General features: G+C 45.4%; 1 protein-coding gene across 1 annotated transcript in view; it reads right to left on the bottom strand.

Annotated features, from left to right (window-relative positions):
* Tmem94 (transmembrane protein 94) overlaps positions 1-8,453 on the bottom strand; it is a 35,239-nt gene extending 26,786 nt beyond the window's left edge. The window contains exon 1 of the mRNA XM_036198267.1: positions 8,334-8,453. The gene's annotated coding sequence lies outside the window, so the exon portion shown is untranslated. The remainder of the gene's footprint in view (positions 1-8,333) is intronic.
* Positions 8,454-13,492: the final 5,039 nt, after the last annotated feature.

Below are 13,492 nucleotides of genomic sequence, written 5' to 3'. Positions count from 1 at the left end.
CGGGGAGGGTGCATGGGAAGAGAAGGAAGGAGGGATGGGAAAGGGGAAAACGGTGTCATTAGATTGTTTTAATTCTTTTTAAAGGAAGACTGCCTTTGTTTACAGACTAAATAATACAGTCCCCAGAAAATGGTAAAGAATCTACAAGTACAAGGTTGTAAGGTTAAAATATAAACATAAATTACATTTCTCATGCCAGCCAAATGGCTTCATAGGTGGAAGGCTCTTGTGGCCAAGCCTAATGAGCTGAGTGCGGTGCCTGGCACCCACATATAAAAAGGGAGAATGAACTTCTGCAAGCTGTCCTCTGACTTCCACACACAGTATGACACACACACACACACACATACACACACACACAAAGAAATGTAGAGGCCAGAGAGATGGCTCAGTGTTAAAGCCCTTGTTGTGTTGTCTTGCAGAGGATCATGGTTCGATTCCCAGTGCCCACATGGCAGCTCACAGCCATCCATAACTCTAGTTCCAGATCAAACACCCTTCCCTGACCCCCAAGGGTACACACATACATGAAAGCAAAACATTCCTACATATAAAAATCAATAAATCTTAAACAAAAAGTATCAAATAACTTTTTGCAGGGCTGGAGAGATGGCTCAGCAGTTAAGAGCACTGGCTTCCAGAGGTCCTGAGTTCAATTCCCAGTATCCACACAGTGCCTCACAGCCATCTATAACTGCAGTCCCATGGGATCCAATGCCTTCTTCTGGTGTGCAAATGTATGTACGGACAAAACACCCATGTACATAAATAAATAAAATATTAAGAAAAAGTTTTTTGTTTCAAAGGGAGCTGGAGAGATGGCTCCGCAGTAAAGAGCACTTGTTTTTGTTTGTTTGTTTGTTTTGGTTTTTTTGAGACAGGGTTTCCCTGTGTAGTTTTGGTGCCCGTCCTGGATCTCACTCTGTAGACCAGGCTGGCCTCAAACTCACAGAGATCCACCTGGCTCTGCCTCCCCAGTGTTGGGATTAAAGGCGTGCGCCGCCGCCCGCTGCCCGCCGCCGCCACCCGCCGCCGCCACCACCACTGCCAGGTGCATTTGTTCTAGCAGAAGAGCTGGGTTTGGTTCCCAGCACCCACAGTGGGCAGCTCACAAGGCCCTGGAACTCCAGTTCCAGGGGAACAAACTCCTTCTTCTGCCCTCCATGGGTACCTCTATGCATATGTGAACACACACACATTCAGGCACATTAAATAAATCTTTTAAAATTATATTGATTATTTTATGTATATGCGTGTTTTTTCCACATGTATATGCATTATCTGCATGCCTAGAGAACTCAGAGGTCAGAACAGGGCATCAGATTTCCTGGGCTGGAGTTAGGGATGATTGGGAGTCACCAGTGGGTGCCGGGAACCACACTCAGGCTCTCTGGAAGAGCAACAAGTGCTCTTAACCATTACGGCATCTCTCTAGTCCCAAATCTTTTACAAAACAAAACCCAACAATAGTAAAGCAGACATGGCTGGGGAAATGGCTCAGGAAGATAAAGTACTTCTTTTGTAAGTGTGGGCGCTGGAGTCCCGGACCCCAGTACCCATTTACATGCCCACAGCACAGCAACCCACCTGTAACCCCAGCACTTGGAAGGCAGAGAAAGTGAATCATCAGAGCAAGCTGGCTAGCTGGACTAGCCAGACATCATGCTTTCGGTCCCATGAGAACTTCCACTTCTCTTCAATATGTAAGGCGGAAAGCAACTGAGGAAGACACTCAACATCAACCCCTGGACACACACACACACACACACACACACACACACACACTCACAAACATGAATATACACATGCTCTCACACATGAGAACCATGCATACACATATATACACACACATATACATATGCAGAAAGAAAAGTTACCCTTAGTTTTATTCAAATGAGTCCCAAAGCAGAGACAGTTCAAGTGTCCGTTCTCAGGAGAACAGGTGAACAAATTCAGTCTCCTGATGCAGTGGAACTACCCTGTGATAATACACACAAACGTCTCACATAACCGTCTCACTGAGTCTCAAAATGGCTGCTGCATGACACAAGCCAGACAACAAGAGTACCTGGTATATGATTCCATCCACAAATAAACCTTCCCTTCTTCAGTGACTACCTTGGGATTTTATTCCAGCACCAGAAACCTGGCCAACATACTAAACTGCATATGCTTACAAAAGAGGGTAAGAGACGATAGCTTACAAAGTATAAGACACACTGTTTCATCCCCAAGAAAAGAGATTAACCACAGAGAAATTTATAATATAAACAGTTGGGGCTATTATAAAAACAGATTGCCAAAGGCTGGTGAGATGGCTCAGCTGATCAAGACACCTGCTGCCAAGTCTAAGGATCTGAGGACCTACTCATGAGCCTGCACACATATATACACACAGAAAGTCAACAATAAAAATGGCCGGGCGGTGGTGGCACATGCCTTTAATCCCAGCACTCGGGAGGCAGAGGCAGGCGGATCTCTGTGAGTTCGAGGCCAGCCTGGTCTACAAAGCAAGTTCCAGGAAAGGCATAAAGCTACACAGAGAAACCCTGTCTCAAAAAACCAAAAAAAAAAAAAAAAAGTAATTTTAGGGCTGGAGAAATGGCTCAGCGGTTAGGAGCACTGTCTGCTCTTCCAGAAGAAATGGGTTCAATTCCCAGCACCCACATGGCAGCTCACAACTGTCTGTAACTCCAGGATCTGACACCCTCAAGCAGACAAAACACCAACGTACACAAAATAAATAAATTTTTAAAATGTAATTTAAAAAAACAACTATTAAAAAAAAGAATTTTAGGGTTGGGGATTTAGCTCAGTGGTAGAGCACTTGCCTAGCAAGCACAAGGCCCTGGGTTTGATCCTCAGCTAAAAAAAAAATTATAAAGAAAAAAAAAGAGAACTTTAAAAACAACTATAATTTAGGTTGGCTCTGAAGTACTAAACAGGAATTCCAACCAACAGGTGCTGCATGGGGCCTGGGGGCGGGGGGTTGGGGGGGGGGGGAGGGGCTACAGGGCCAGGAGAGTCTCTCAGGACTGTGGTGAGGCTAAGGCAAGGGGTAACCCAAACAAAAGCTACAGGTCTCAGATGGTACCAAGAAGAAAGGCACATAGCCTTCTTGGAAGACAGCAGAGAAGACGGTGAAGACAAGCCACACTACACAGGAAAGGAATCAGAGACTAACATGGAGAGGCCCCCAAAGCCAGACCAAAGAGGCCTTGAGGAGTCACTGACAGTTCCTCAGGAGAATTAAGCATTTAAGAGTTTAAAAAAAAAAAATGATGAGCCGGGGGCCAAGTTGGCAGCACTCGAGAGGCAGAGCCAGGCAGATCTCAGTGAGTTCAGGGCCAGCCTGGTCTACAGAGCAAGATCCAGGACAGGCTCCAAAGCTACACAGGGAAAGCCCGTCTGGGGAGGGGGGGGGGGAGATGATGAGAGGGAGAAGAAGGGGAAGACATGATATGCAGGAGTTAGAAGAAAATTATAATGATCTTGCTTTGCCACAACAAGTAGCTAAAAAATGGCTACAATAACAGCCATGGGAAGAAGGATGGATGTTCCTGCTGCCAAGCTCAGAACCAAAGCCAAAAACCAAGCAGAGGTCTGAGGCTCCAGCTGAGGGTGAGTTGGGGAGCTGTCTGTCCTTCTAGACCCTTCTAATATAATCTGCACTAGCTAGGCATGTACGGTGGCCTTGCTCAACACACCAAGCAATATTTGATGGGTCTATCTTTAGTTAAATATCTGTAACCAAAGGAAACTAATAGGTATGTTAATGCTACAATGAAAGAAAGTTTCAACGGCAAGCGATCGGGTTTCATCCTTTGCATTCTAGTCAATAATTTTATCAATGGCTTGAGTGAAGAAACAGATGGTATGGTAATCAAATTCTCAGATAGCATAACCCCGGGGAAAATATCAAAGGATCCAAGGAGATCTCAACAGGTTGCAAAGATGAGCCAAATCCAGTAGGCTCAGTTTAACTGGGAAGAATAATATGCCCTCAGCTCCAGCTCAAAAAACTACAATAAATGCCTTAGTCAAACACAGTTCCCTTATGTGAACGTGTGAGCACAGCTATTTCAAGTTCATGAACATTCAGTCATGTTAACAGATACGTCTTCTTCCCAGCAAGAAAGCTATCTGATCTCTGCCTATACCAGAGCATGCCTGGAATACTTTGATCAGTTGCACAAGATACATTCAGTTATCTGTTTTCTATTTTTGTTTTTGAGACAAAGTTCACAGCCCTGGCCGTCCTGGAACTCACTCTGTCTACCAAACTGGCCTGAAACTCACAGATGTTCACCTACCTCTGCCTCCATGTGGGGGGATTCAAGGCATGTGCCATCATTCGTGGTTATGACTCGAATGCATGCCATATTATATGTGGAGGTCAGAGGACAGCTTGCAGAGGCTAATTCTATCCTTCCATCACATGAGGCCAGGAATTCAACTCAGGTGACCAGGCATGACAGAAAAGCTCCTCACCAGCTGACTTGTCTCAGCAGTCCCCACAATACAGAACACAGAGAAGGAACCAGGGAAGCCAGGTGTGGCGGCTTGCTTCTAGACTCGCAGCACGAAGGAGCCTGAGGCAAGAGGGTCTCCAAGAGTGCAAAGACGACCTGTTCTACACAGCACGGTGCAGGCCAGTCTGCAGAGAGATACCTTAGCCAACAAGGGAAAAGGAAAGCGGAGAATAGACCAGGCTTCCTGAGAGCAGTAACCAGAAGCAGACACTGCCATGAGAAACAGAAGGAAGCAAAGTCGTTTATCCCACACCAAAGAAAACAGAGCTAGAGAAGAATGATACTATTCAAGGTAACAGACAGTCCTACTGTGGGAAGCCCCCCAGTGGGCTTAGGGTCTCCAGGGGAGGGAAAGACCTATAAAATGAAGATTAGAGCCAGTGTGTAGCTCATGCCTGGACTATATATGGAGACTTTTTCTCAAACACACACACACACACACACACACACACACACACACAACCAGAACAAACAAAAACTAGTATGAGAAATATTTTTCTGTGCAATTAGAATTGCTTAATCTGATACAGTGATATTCATAGCATTTGGAAAACTGAAACAGAATTGTCCCAAGTCTGAAGCCAGCCTGGGCTACATAGTGAATTCCAGGCCAGCCTGATCAATCAAGTGATAATGAGACTCAAAAAAAGCAGAAAAAGAAGAGAAGGAAGAGGAGGAAGAGGAAGGGAGAATGGAGGAAGTGGGCAGGAAAAGTATACAAAAGTTAGAAGATGCCGCCTGACATCAAGAATTGTAACACTGCAGTACTCAAAGCCATGTGGTATTGGCTTGGTATTTAGAGTCCAGAAATAGATCCAGACATTTTTGGACAATTGATTTTTAAGAAAAGTACAAAGAGAATTCAGTAACGGAAGGACAGTCTTTACCAAAGGCAGCCAGAACAACTGAACATTCCAATAAAAAAAATAAAAAGAATGCCAACAATCACACATGGGATCTCATGACATTCAAAAGCCTTGTGCAGCAAAGGCTACTGCTACAACCTACAGAGTCTTTTCCGGAGCTGGAGAGGTGGCTCAGAGGTTAAGAGCACTGACTGCTCTTCCAGAGGTCCTGAGTTCAATTCCCAGCAACCACATGGTGGCTCACAACCATCTGTAATGAGATCTGGTGCCCTCTTCTGGCCTGAAGGTATACTTACAGACAGAACACTGCATACATAATAAATAAAAACACTGTATACATAATAAATCTTAAAAAAATTTTAAAAAGAGCTGGGCGGTGGTGGTGCATGCCGTGGTGCACGCCTGTAATCCCAGCACTCGGGAGGCAGAGGCAGGTGGATCTCTGTGAGTTCAAGACCAGCCTGGTCTACAAAAAGAGTTCCAGGACAGCCTCCAAAGCTAGAGAAACCCTGTCTCGAAAAAACAAAAAACAAAAAACAAAAAACAAACAACAAAACAAACAACAACAACAAAAAAAAAAAAACATCAGCAAACTCCTGGCTCTGTCTAACATTACCAAAGCAGTGTTCTCTTTGGTGTTTGCTGCCAGCTCGGGATAGGTTTATGCTCTGAGAGCTCACCTCTCTCCAATGACATCTTTCCTATGTTTCCTGGTAGTTTTTTGTTTACCTCCCTGCAAAGGAAGGCTGCTATTAAAAGTGTCAAGTGGAACCTAAAATTATAAAGACTGAGATCACACGATCATGCTAAAACTCAAAGTAATCAGTGAGATTTGCCAGGTTTAGGGGGCATCAAGTTTGGGTTGAAAGCTTGCCCTTACCCCCCTTGCCACATCATGTGACCAGCCCTGTTTACTACTGTCTCAGCAGCCACAGGCAAAGCTGATTATTACACAAACCCCTGATCACCAAACCACACACTAGGTCTTTCTTTCAGAAGGAGAACATTCCGGTTTCAGCAGTGGCCTAACTTCTACTTCACCCAGGCCTCATTGGAAACTAGGGTTTAAAACGGTTTTTTTTAAAAAAAAACCTGTCTTTTCAGACACTATGGTGGAAATAACACAGACACCAGAGTAACAGGCCAAAAAAACCACATTTACCGGAGGGTGCCAAGGGGGATCAGGAGCCTTTTCACTTGAAAATCAGGAATGGCCTTAGAGGCACTGTGGGTCTTTCCAGCTCACACTTGACAGCCCCGGTTGAATTAAATAATACCTTAGATGTAGGCAGTATTCATTTGACAGCTCCTCCCTCTCTGTATAGAAACTGATTCTTGGCTGGGCGGTGTGACGCAGGCCTTTAATCCCAGCACTCGGGAGGCAGAGGCAGGCAGATCTCTGTGAGTTTGAGGCCAGCCTGGTCTACAGAGTGAGATCCAAGAAAGAGGCAAAGCTACACAGAGAAACCCTGTCTCGGGGAAAAAAAAGGGGGGGGGGGGCTGGAGAGATGGCTCAGAGGTTAAGAACACTGGCTGCTATTCCAAAGGTCCTGATTTCAATTCCCAGCAACCACATGGTGGCTCACAACCATCTGTAATGAGATCTGGCAACCCTCTTCTGTATACATAATAAATAAATAAATCTTTTAAAAAAGATATGATACATATTTTTAAAAAAAAAGAAGAAAAAGAAAAAAGAAATTGTTTCTGGAGACCAATTCCGGGGCAAGGAGCGGGGAGGAACCAAAGACTGTGTGTGACCTTTATTTCTCATTTGTTTCTCCGGGAGGTAGGCCTTGCAGAAGGTTGACTCTCTTCCCTGCAAGCTGGCACTCTGTAGTCACTTAAAATAGAAATGTCAAGTGTTTTCTGTTTTCTTTCCATCTCACCGCCTGGTCGGCCTTTTGTGGTCTAATCATCTATGAGGTCTGGATACCAAATGGGGTGAGCAGGAGTGGACATTCCAGGACAGTTAACTCTCAAACTATCTGGGGGCTGGTTATCAAAGGGATGGTGTGTACTTCACCTCCCTGGTCACTGCAGTACTCCCTAGAATCTAGGTTTCCCTGCTTGTAATTCTGCCATGAGACAACCTGATAGAAGTTAGAGCTGAGGAGGCAGGTGAGATTAGACTGCAGCACTTAGTGGATTCTATCTCAACTGCTACATCCTGCTCCAGGGTAAACCCACATTGTAAAGTGGCCTGATTCCGAAAGTGACTCTCCAACTTTTTTTTTTTTTTTTTAATTCCATCAGTCCCTCTTAATTTGACTTTTTAGATACTGAATCTGACCTCTGCTTTTGACTTTAGGGTTTCACAGGAGAGAAAACGGAGGCATAACACGCAGACTGCTTTACAGAATTGCAAATGCTGTGGTGCTGCGGGTGCCTCTGAAGAATCTTCTCGCCTCAAAAGCCGGGAAGCACGCCCCAACTGCAACATTGCAGCCTTGCAATGAACTCAAAGCCCCTCACAATTCCACAGGCCCGCAGGCAGCTCCGGGCCCCGGGCGCGCGCAGTGCGTGACAACCGTCTTTATTTGGGCTGGGACACCCAGAGGCCTACACATAAACACCGTGGCATCAGGATTGGCAGCCCTCTGGCCCAGGGCCCGGCCACGACGAACCCGGGCCAAGGACTCTTTGTTGGACACAACCTTTATTTCTGACGAGGGACCGCAGGCAAGGGGCAAACCAGGGCAGAGAGGGAAAATAACAAACACCCTTGAGGACGTGCGGGAAGGAGACGGACGGCCAGAACTTGGAGACGGGCGCGATCCCCCGACTCCCCCACAGAGGGATGCCCCTTTGATGCCACTTGCTGGGTGCACACCCCAGACACTCCTCGCCTTGGGTTAGAACTCGGAGGACGCCGAAGGCCGGGCCCCACGCCCCCTTGCTCCCCACTTCGGGCCGCCGGCCTTTTCGTACTTACCGGGGCCCCCGGGCCGGTCTTCCTCGCCCGCGTCCTCTCCCCTCCCTGCCCCCTCCTCACTTCACGTCCCCGCCTCCAGGGGCCGCAGCCATGTCCGTTGCGGGCAGCTCTGAAGCGACTTGCCTCCTTCCCGCGACAACAGAGGTGCGGGCCAACCCGCTAAAGCTCCGAGCGCTGATTGGTTGAAATCCGAGATGGCGGCAGTTTCTGATGTTCCTATTGGCTGTATAGTGCGCTGAGCTGTAGCTCCAACTGCCCCTCTGGGAGCCTGGCGGAATTATGTGATAACTTGCTCAGAAGTAATACCCAGGAGTCTGGGTCCTACTTTAGGCACGACGCTCCCGCGTTTTCAGCTGTAGAGAATCTGACAAGAAGCGATCACACAATTTCCTCCCCATTAATTTTCCCACTAAATTGTTCTAAAGCCGTGGACGGGCGATACCTTCCGCCCTTTATTTATTTTTTTTAGAAAAACCCCTTGAAAGATCGCCTTATCTCTGATTTCTTCAATTCTCCTTCCTTATTTGTTTAAAGTCCCTCCGGACTAATATGTATCCAAGCCAAAGCTGGGGAATCTAAAGCAATACTTGTTATTTCACCCTCGGTTCATTTGAAATCTAAAGGGAAAAACAAGTTTAAAAAAAAATTTTTTTTTCTAGATAATTAGAGAAATCGCCTGGGAATCCTGTCTTGGGAAAACAAAATAAGCCTGTGTCAGTATTTACTTCCATTTTCCCAGAGATCTAAGTCTGGAAGAGTTGCTTAAAAAAAAAAAAAAAAAAAAAATCTGTTTATGAAATCAAATAGGGTCATAGCTGGCCCTGGGAAGAAAGAGTCTCTTCCTTATATTAATGAATTTAATCATGTAATTAAAATTCCTCTTCTCAACTAGACAAGAAGCCATTTTACTGATTTAACTCTGTTTAAGCCAGTTCAGCTGTTACCTAAAATACCCAGAGAATCATGTCACTTTTCTTCAACATAAATATATGCAGTTTATCATTACAGATTACATGGAAAAGTCTAAATCTCTCCATTTAATCACAGATGTTCATAACATGGTGGAGGTATGCGTGCATTTTCAGGCCTCACTGTCACATGGACTCTCAAAAATGCTGGAGAACTCTGCCCTTTGGTTCTCTGAGCTTTCTTTCCTTCTAATAACGGCCGTTTTGGATGCACGCCTATCTGGAAGTCTAACAGCTGACAGCTCCTTCGCAAGCACTGTCCCTGCTTGTTAAACAGAACTGGTTAATGGCTTGGGTCTTTCCACTTCATTCCAGAAAACATGGTGCCTTTGGGAAATGTTGGACATTTATCCTGCCTTTCTTAGGGCTACTATTGTATTATTTTATTGTCATAAAATAATCTGAACAAAGAAACTTGGGGAGGAAAGGGTTTATTCAGCTTACACTTCCATGTCATAATTCATCATCAAAGGAAGTCAGGACAAGAACTCAAGCAGGGCAGGAACCTGGAGGCAGGAGCTAAGGCAGAGACCATGGAGGGGTGCTGCTCACCAGCTTGCTCAGTCTGCTTTCCTTCTTTTTGTTTGTTTGTTCTTAAACTTTTTTCTCTCTGTAGCCTCTGCTGTCCTGGAACTCACTCTGCCTCCTGCCTCTGCCTCCCGAGTGCTGGGCTTAAAGGTGTGTGTTACCACCCCCCAGCCTCAGCCTCAGCCTGCTTTTCTTTTCTTTCTTTTTTTTTTTTTTTTTTTTTTTGGTTTTTCAAGACAGGGTTTCTCTGTATAGCTTTGCTCCTTTCCTGGATCTCGCTTTGTAGACCAGGCTGTCCTGGAACTCACAAAGATCCGCCTGCCTCTGCCTCCCAAGTGCTGGGATTAAAGGCGTGCACCACCACTGCCCTCAGCCTGCTTTTTTATAGAACCCAGAACCACCAGCCCAGGGATGGCACCATCCACAATGGGCTGGATCCTCCCCATCAATCACATATTAAGAAAATTTCCTAGAGGCTTGCCTACAGCCTAGTCTTATGGAGGTATTTTTTCAGTTGGGGCCCCCTCCTCTCTGATGACTCTAGCTTGTATCAAGTTGACATAAAACTAGCCAACATTGACCCCTTGTCAATGAGACACACAAATACATCACTTTTCAATTAGAATCTTTTCTTTCTCACGTATCCCCAAGATACGTTATTAATATCACAATATAAAACATAAATAACTTCAAAAGTTCCATAGTCCTCACAAATTCAAATGTACTAAAATAGTCTATCTCAGCTGGGCGGTGGTGGCACATGCCTTTAATCCCAGCACTCAGGAGGCAGAGGCACATGAATCTCTGAGTTCAAATCTTGTCTGGTCTACAGATGGAGTTCCCAGATAGCCAGGGCTCCTCCAAGGGCCTTGTATCACTTCTCTGTCTCAACACTCTGTGACATACACAACTTGTCTTCTAGGCTTCGCTGGCTCCATCCTAAGGATACTGCTGTTCTTGGTGGTCATCCTATGGTACTGGCAAAATGCTGGGTCTTCTGTAGCAACAAGGCTGCACCTTCACCAATAGCCTCTTCTAGGCTCTCTTCAGGGTGTCAAGCCTCAGCAGCTCTCCATGACTCCTTCATGCCTTCAGAACATTTAACACTACTAAGTTCAGCTGCCAGCATGAGGTACAACCTCAACGGCTTCTGGAACAGAGCTTCTATGTTCTGACTCTCAGGAAACACTTCCCAGAAGATTTCACCTCAGTGATGCTAGTCTCTTATTAACCAATTAACCACAGCTGATTCTTCAGCCTCTGCTGATCATCGTCCATTGTCCCAGCAAAGCAAAGGTGAAGGGCATTCCTAACTAGTCTTCTTAAATAAAAACCTGGAGTCAGATCTGGGGTCAAAACTGAAAGATCAGAGCAGCAGAGCAGCAGCCACTAGAGACTTGTTACCTCTACAAAATCCTCAGACCAAATGGGGGGCTGAGATCTGTCTCCACCTCCCGAGTGCTGGGATTAAAGGTCTGTGCCACCACTGCCTGGCCTCTGTAGTTAACTAGTGACTAGCTACACCCTCTGATCTTTAGGCAAGCTTTATTTGTCATAACACAAACAAAATATCATACAACACAAAGGTTTCACTTTAGTGGTTCTGGTCTCTTGGTAATCACAGCTGATTCTTCAGCTCCAGCTGACTGAAATCACAGATTCTTCACACAAAAGGCCTGGTTGGGTCTTTGCTTCCCTCTGAAACCTCACAGGCCTCCATCATCTGCACTGTTCTCAGCGTTACCTTCCAAGCTCCTACAGAACAGCCCACTGAGCTCCCAATAATCAGTGGCTTTTCTAGCCCCAAGTTCCACAGTCCTCCCCCCCAAAACATGGTCAGGTCTGTCACAGTAATATCCCACTTCTGATACCAATTTATCTTAACTTGAGTTACTATTGCTGGGATAAAACACCCTGACCAAACAAACTTGAGAAGAAAAGGTTTATTCAGCTTACACTTACACATCACAGTTCATCATCAAAGGAAGTCAGGACAAGAATTCAAGCAGGGCAGTGCCCTGGGGGCAGGAGCTGTTGCAGAAGCCTTGGAGGGGTTACTGGCTTGCTCCTCATGGCTTGCTCAACCTACATTTTTTTTTTTTTGGTTTATTTTTTAAAGATTTATTTACTTTTGTATGTATATGAGTGCTCTATCTGCATGTACACCAGAAAAGGGCATCAAATCCCACTATAAATGGTTGTAAGCCACCATGTGGTGCTAGAAATTGAACTCAGGACCTCTGGAAGAGCACCTAGTGCTCTTAACCTTTGAACCATCTCTCCAGCCCTCAGCCTGCTTTCTTTTAGAACCCAGAACCATCAGCCCAGGGTGGCACCACCCACAATGGGCTGAGCCCTCCTGAATCAATCACTAATGAAGAAAATGTCCTATAGGCTTATGGAGGCAGTTTCTCAACTGAGTCTTTTTTCTCTCTGATGACTCCAGCTTGTGTCAAGTTGACTTAAGACTAGCCAATACACTGCCCTACTTCATATTGTTTTCTTGGGTTTTTTTTTTTTTTTTTTTTTTTTTTTTTTTAGACAGGGTCTCTATGTAGCCCTAGTTGGCATGGAACTCACTACGTAGACTGGGCTGGCCCCAAACTCACAGAGATCCACTTGCCTCTGTCTTCCAAGGGATTAAAAGTATGCACCACCATGCCCTACTTTGGTCCCTCTGGACCACACATGCCTGGGCATCATTTAGACTTTCTGAACATCACTTCAGTGAACTTGAACTGGTTGCCTGCCAGTTTAAAGGGCTGTGAAACCCTCCTTTGCCCCTGAAACCCATACAAAACCTGCTAAAAGAGTAGATGGCTCAAACCCAGACATGCCAATGACATACTCTAAAGCACCTTGGATAGCTTCTCCAAGGCTCTGAGGGCCTTTTGGCCATGTCTTTTTAATTTAGGCATTTCAAGCAGCTAGCTGTACAATCCTCCATTTTTCTGAAGCATCTCCAGTCTCTCTAGGATATCCCTGGGAAGAGGCCCAAGGCCTTCCAGTGGAGTTGTTTTGTTTTTTTGTTTTTTTGTTTTGTTGTTTTTTTGCCAGAGCTGAGGATCGAACCCAGGGCCTTGTGCTTGCTAGGCAATCGCTCTACCACTGAGCTACATCCCCAACCCCGGGTTTTTTTTTCTTTATCTGTCTCTTTTTCCCCTCAGCATTCTTAAAAGAAGGAACCACTCCTGTGTTCTCATAACCCACAGTGGAGGAGAGAATGGACTCTTGTCTTTTGACTTCTAAACATATAACATGGCCCCCACATGCCTCCAAAATAATCTAAAAATGTAAAAAAAGTCCCATCCCCCACTTTCCACTCTCAAATGCTACTCCCATCTTGAGGTCTTGGCTAGTGCAATGCCCTTCCTGGCCTCCTTGCTTCCCGATTGGCTCCTTACCACCCTTTAGATCTGGCTCTATTCCTTTTTCTCACAATTGCCTGTATCACCTTGCTTTCCAAATGGGTTATACCTTTGACAGAAGAGAATATTAATAATGCATAAATATGTACAGTTCCTTTCCCTCCTCCATCTGCTGGAGGCAGGTACCAGCAGACAGATGTGAGGTGTTTGTGAGTTGTTTCCAGAGCGGGGAACGTCGTTGGTATTTTTGATATGGTGATAGTGATTTTTAATTTTGTTTTGTTGTCTTTTTTGT

The sequence above is a fragment of the Onychomys torridus genome, chromosome 8 (assembly GCF_903995425.1).
Source record: "Onychomys torridus chromosome 8, mOncTor1.1, whole genome shotgun sequence".
Taxonomy (NCBI): Eukaryota; Metazoa; Chordata; class Mammalia; order Rodentia; family Cricetidae; genus Onychomys; species Onychomys torridus.
The sequence above is the reverse complement of the archived record's forward strand: the minus strand, read 5'-3'. Positions and strand labels throughout refer to the sequence as shown.